We start from the raw sequence: 6,521 nt of genomic DNA on the forward strand, positions 1-6,521 counted from the left end.
TATAGACTACTATTAATTGCTCAGACTAGTTAATTTTGTTTTATTTTAAAGCCTGATGATTTAAATACTATACTCTGTTTAAAAACTTGAAAAAGGACATGTCTAGTGTCATAATAATAAAAAAAAATTGATACACGTGTATTCAAATATTTAATACTAGCTGTACCCGGCCACGTGTTACTGTAACTCAGTATGGTTAAATGGAAACGAAAGAAAAGAGAAAGCGCATGTTTCTAAAATATTTAATTTCACAATGCTTGTGGGTATACAATATTTCTTGTTGGGGTATAGCATGTGCTGCTTTTACGTTCAACAGGTGGTATATAAAAACATATTAGGCATATAAAAACATGCGTATATTCAAATTCAATGTTCATTTTTATTTATATAGATTATATACAGTACAGACCAAAAGTTTGGACACACCTTCTCATTTAAAGATGTTTCTATATTTTCATGACTATGAAAATTGTACATTCACACTGAAGGCATCAAAACTATTAATTAACACATGTGGAATTATATACTTAACAAAAAAGTGTGAAACAACTGAAAATATGTCTTATATTCTAGGTTCTTCAAAGTAGCCACCTTTTGCTTTGATGGCCGGGTAGGCCGCGGGGTGCCACTCACCTACACTGCCCAGTATACAGGTATGTTAATTAATTAATCTCTTACCACTTGACTTTGTGGTTAGTTGTGGTATGCAATATTAGCAGTCCTGGATGCATTTAACTTGTGAATGGCCAGAATCATTTAACTCATGATATTATTCAGATTATATGTAATTTCATTGTCTGGCCACTCAGTTGTCATTTACACCTGACTGCTAGGTGACTTTCACCATATGTGACATATATCTACTATCATTGTTTCTTAGGCATGTACCTGTTTTCTCATTTGAGTACTGTTCATTGTGAAGCATATGTATTCACTGTGATGCTATATGCTATTGTGTTTGGTCATTTCAGTGCGGCTTCCCTTCTGCATGTAGTGCCACTTTTTTGTACCATAACACCAATAAAGGTTATTTATTTAATTCCTTTGACTCATTGGACCTATCATTCGGTGGTTCTGCAGTTTTATATTTGATGACTGCTTTGCACACTCTTGGCATTCTCTTGATGAGCTTCAAGAGGTAGTCACCGGAAATGGTTTTCACTTCACAGGTGTGTCCTGTCAGGTTTAATAAGTGGGATTTCTTGCCTTATAAATGGGGTTGGGACCATCAGTTGTGTTGTGCAGAAATCTGGTGGATACAATACACAGCTGATAGTCCTACTGAATAGACTGTTAGAATTTGTATTATGGCAAGAAAAAAGCAGCTTAGTAAAGAAAAACGAGATGCCATCAGTACTTTAAGAAATGAAGGTCAGTCAGTGCGAAAACTTTGAAAGTGTCCCCAAGTGCAGTTGCAAAAACCATCAAGCGCTACAAAGAAACTGGCTCATGTAACATACCTGGCGGCGTCCTTGCATGGTGGTCCATCTCCCACTGTGCAAGAGCGCGCACTTGATCTCCAGTCCAGAATGTCTCTCTGGCTTCCCTCCATGCTGTCTGTTTGTGTCTGTTTCTGCTGCTTAAGGGCGGCGCCCGATCACTTCCTGCTTTTTGTACCTGCTGTGGGTCACACCCCTTGTGCGTCCTCAGCCTATTGCTGTCTGTCACCTGGTATATAGCTCAGCTGCTCCCATCTATTCCTGCCTGAGCATAGTGTTTCATTCAGTGTGTGCTTGCACTCTGAAGGTGCCAGGTCCTGTTCTGTGTTCTCTTGTCTGCCTATCCTGGAGGCTGTATTTCCAGGCCTGTCTGAACATGCTCCTAGCCTGTTCCTCCTGCCTTCTAGGGACCAATTACCTAGACCCGTTCCTGTATCTTGTCTGACCTGTCTGAACACGCTCCTAGCCTGTTCCTCCCGCCTTCTAGGGGCCGATTACCTAGACCCGTTCCTGTATCTTGTCTGTCCTGTCTGAACACGCTCCTTGCCTGTTCGTCCTGCCTCTCTGGGGGCCGTATTCCCAGACCCGCTCCTGTATTCCGCTGCAGTGTCGGTCTCCTCCGTACACTCAGTTCCAGTCTGAACTCTCTCCTATCCTTTACCTGTTTTGCCTCTATGTCCGTTCCCTTCCTTTTTCTGCAGAGTCTGAACTCGTACCTAACTCCTGCTTGTTGTCTCTTCTCCCGTTTGTGAGTTTGTGGTCCACTCGCTACTTCTCTGCAAGTACCCTGTGGGTGTCTGGCTCTGCCTTTCCCTTCCTGTCTGTTCCGTGTGAACAGAGCCCTGTCCCCCCTACTCAGCCTTGCCTGCTCTGACTCCTTTGCTCACTGCTCCGGCGGTTCTAGCCTGCTCTGACTCCTTTGCTCACCGCTCCGGCGGTTCTAGCCTGCTCTGACTCCTTTGCTCACCGCTCCGGCGGTTCTAGCCTGCTCTGACTCCTTTGCTCACCGCTCCGGCGGTTCTAGCCTGCTCTGACTCCTTTGCTCACCGCTCCGGCGGTTCTAGCCTTCTCTGACTCCTTTGCTCACCGCTCCGGCGGTTCTAGCCTGCTCTGACTCCTTGCTCACTGCTCCGCAGCCTTGCTCCGCTCTGACCCTTTTGCTCACTGCTCCAGCAGCCTTGCTCCGCTCTGACCCTTCTGCTCACTGCTCCGGCAGTCCTGTCCTGCCCTGCTTCTGCCCGCTGCTCCGGCAGTCCTGTCCTGCCCTGCTTCTGCCCGCTGCTCCGGCAGTCCTGTCCTGCCCTGCTTCTGCCCGCTGCTCCGGCAGTCCTGTCCTGCCCTGCTTCTGCCCGCTGCTCCGGCAGTCCTGTCCTGCCCTGCTTCTGCCCGCTGCTCCGGCAGTCCTGTCCTGCCCTGCTTCTGCCCGCTGCTCCGGCAGTCTTGTCCTGCCCTGCTTGTGCTCGCTGCTCCTGCAGCCCCGTCCTGCTCTGTTCTTGCCCACCGCTTCGGGCGTTCCCTCTCTGCTGTGGTTGTCTACCGCATCTGCGGTTCTGTGACCCAGTCTGTACTGGGTCTTAACCTTTCTGTGCTCCAGCCCGTCCTTTCGGCCAGTACCTCCCTGCCTGCATACTCGCCTGTATCCACCCATCTGCATACCTGCCGTGTTTGCTTACATCCACCAGTCTGTGCCAGCCTAACCTGCCTGTTCCAGTAATCCCAGTGTGGGTCAACCCCCGTGTCCGGAGTTTGACCTGGAGTAGCACCTGGTCCCTCTGCCCGGTTTCTCCCTGGTGCACTGGCGTCGTATGCCGTCGTGCCACCTTGGTCGGATCGGCCAGATACTTAGTCACGCCCCTCCAGGCACTCTCCGGTCCATGGTCCAGTGGAACCACAACACCCGCACACACCAGTCAGTCCGGGCGTGTGCATAACAGCATGCTCAGGCCATGGTTCCCGTTGAGCCCCACGGCCTTCGCTCTCTGAGAAGCTTTCCAGCGAATACATGCATTAAAAATAAATAAATAAAAAATTATTTTTTTTCTCAGCGGAGTTCCAGGCGAATTACGCACCCGTCCAGATGGATCTATCTGCTCTCGTTCCTGCGGATCCGCCACGTTACTATGGAGATCCAAGACAAAGTCGTGCATTTGTGGAGCAATGCATGCTACACTTCAAGTTCTACCCTCTATGTTTTCCCACCGATCGGGTTAAGGTGGCATTCATTATGTCTTACCTGGCGGGTGATGCCTTGGAATGGATCAACCCCCTATATGAAACACAGGATCCGATCCTCCTGGACCTAATGGCCTTCCTGGTGGCCTTTCTAATGGTCTTCGATGATCCTAACCCGGAGGCTCCTGCTGAAGCTTCACCTCCCAATATCCCGGAGCAGCCCCGATGGATAATGTGTGTGGGTAGCACAATAGTCCTCCAGCCCAATGAGACTACTGTCCACCCAGAATCTTCACAGGGTGACTACGCTTTCCGGAATACATCTCCCAACCTCAAGAGGCAGTCCAGACGTGCTAGACGTAGAGGCAAGCTGTCACGCCAGGGTCTGTCCTCCCTGAGACCTCCTGACCCCAACCTTGAAGTCCCTACTGAAGCTTCATCTCCCTGTATCCCGGAGAAGCCCCAACGGGTAATGTGCGTGGGTAGTGCTCCGGTTCTCCTGCCCGAAGAGACTTCTGCCCATCCAGACTCCACACAGGAGAACTTCCTGCACCCGGCATCAGATGCTTCACCCACTTTAACCGGTGTGCATGTCCAAGGATGCTCCAAAGCTGTGGTTACCTCTGAGTCTGTGCACCTCTACTACCTGGCGGAGGACCCCCTGTTGCCTCCTGAATCCTCCGGGATACCACTCGATGACAAATGGAGAGAGACTTCTCTACACTCGGTACTCGATACTTTGTCCGCTTCGTCCTGTGAGCCTGACAATCGGTACCCCAAAGTGGTAGTTACCCCCGAGTCTCTACACCCCTCCGACCAGGCGGAGGACCTCCAGTTGTCTCCAGAACCCTTCGGGGTGCTACCTGGTAGCGAAAGGACAGAGACTCTCCTTTACTCTGTACCTGATACCTCGCTCGCTTCGTCCAGTGAGTCCAACCTAGTGTACTCTGAAGCAGAGGTTACCCGTGAGTCTCTACACCCTTCTGACCAGGCGGAGGACCGCCAGTTGTCTCCAGAACCCTTCGGGGTGCCACCTGGTGGTGAATGGACAGAGACTTTCCTATACTCGGTACCCGATACCTCGCCTGCTTCGTCCAGTGAGTCCGACCTAGTGTACTCTGAAGCAGATGTTTTCTCTGAGCCTCTGCACTCTTCTGACCCGGCGGAGGACCTCCAGTTGTTTCCTCAATCCTCCGGGGTACCACCAGATAACAAAGAGACAGTGACTTTTCCTCATTATGTACCTGATAACCTGTCTATTTCTTCCTGTGAGCTTGACAAGATGTACCTCGAAGCAGAGATTACCCCCAAGTCTCTGTCCCCCTCCAACCCGGTGAAGGACTTCCAGTTGTCTCCTGTATCCTCTGGAGTGCCACCTGAAAATATGTGGAGAGCGACTTCCTTGTGTGCTGTTCCTGGTACCCCACCCGTTTCGTCTGTTGCTGAGGATGGCTGGATAGGAGGTAGCATCCTAGCTAACCAGATGAGATCAGTTTTTCCTGTGCACAGTGGAAGTGATCTCCTTGAAGTGAACGACTGGTCCTCGAATTCCCTGCGGAAGATTCTGGCAGGCCTGAAGAAGAGGGGGCATAAGGGGGGGGGTACTGTAACATACCTGGCGGCGTCCTTGCATGGTGGTCCATCTCCCACTGTGCAAGAGCGCGCACTTGATCTCCAGTCCAGAATGTCTCTCTGGCTTCCCTCCATGCTGTCTGTTTGTGTCTGTTTCTGCTGCTTAAGGGCGGCGCCCGATCACTTCCTGCTTTTTGTACCTGCTGTGGGTCACACCCCTTGTGCGTCCTCAGCCTATTGCTGTCTGTCACCTGGTATATAGCTCAGCTGCTCCCATCTATTCCTGCCTGAGCATAGTGTTTCATTCAGTGTGTGCTTGCACTCTGAAGGTGCCAGGTCCCGTTCTGTGTTCTCTTGTCTGACTATCCTGGAGGCTGTATTTCCAGGCCTGTCTGAACACGCTCCTAGCCTGTTCCTCCTGCCTTCTAGGGGCCGATTACCTAGACCCGTTCCTGTATCTTGTCTGACCTGTCTGAACACGCTCCTAGCCTGTTCCTCCCGCCTTCTAGGGGCCGATTACCTAGACCCGCTCCTGTATCTTGTCTGTCCTGTCTGAACACGCTCCTTGCCTGTTCGTCCTGCCTCTCTGGGGGCCGTATTCCCAGACCCGCTCCTGTATTCCGCTGCAGTGTCTGTCTCCTCCGTACACTCAGTTCCAGTCTGAACTCTCTCCTATCCTTTACCTGTTTTGCCTCTATGTCCGTTCCCTTCCTTTTTCTGCAGAGTCTGAACTCGTACCTAACTCCTGCTTGTTGTCTCTTCTCCCGTTTGTGAGTTTGTGGTCCACTCGCTACTTCTCTGCAAGTACCCTGTGGGTGTCTGGCTCTGCCTTTCCCTTCCTGTCTGTTCCGTGTGAACAGAGCCCTGTCCCCCCTACTCAGCCTTGCCTGCTCTGACTCCTTTGCTCACTGCTCCGGCGGTTCTAGCCTGCTCTGACTCCTTTGCTCACCGCTCCGGCGGTTCTAGCCTGCTCTGACTCCTTTGCTCACCGCTCCGGCGGTTCTAGCCTGCTCTGACTCCTTTGCTCACCGCTCCGGCGGTTCTAGCCTGCTCTGACTCCTTTGCTCACCGCTCCGGCGGTTCTAGCCTGCTCTGACTCCTTTGCTCACCGCTCCGGCGGTTCTAGCCTGCTCTGACTCCTTTGCTCACCGCTCCGGCGGTTCTAGCCTGCTCTGACTCCTTTGCTCACCGCTCCGGCGGTTCTAGCCTGCTCTGACTCCTTTGCTCACCGCTCCGGCGGTTCTAGCCTGCTCTGACTCCTTTGCTCACCGCTCCGGCGGTTCTAGCCTGCTCAGACTCCTTTGCTCACCGCTCCGGCGGTTCTAGTCTGCTCTGACT

Source organism: Phyllobates terribilis, unplaced genomic scaffold (assembly GCF_046119375.1).
Source record: "Phyllobates terribilis strain yellow unplaced genomic scaffold, ASM4611937v1 Scaffold_5__5_contigs__length_657084704, whole genome shotgun sequence".
NCBI classification, from domain to species: domain Eukaryota; kingdom Metazoa; phylum Chordata; class Amphibia; order Anura; family Dendrobatidae; genus Phyllobates; species Phyllobates terribilis.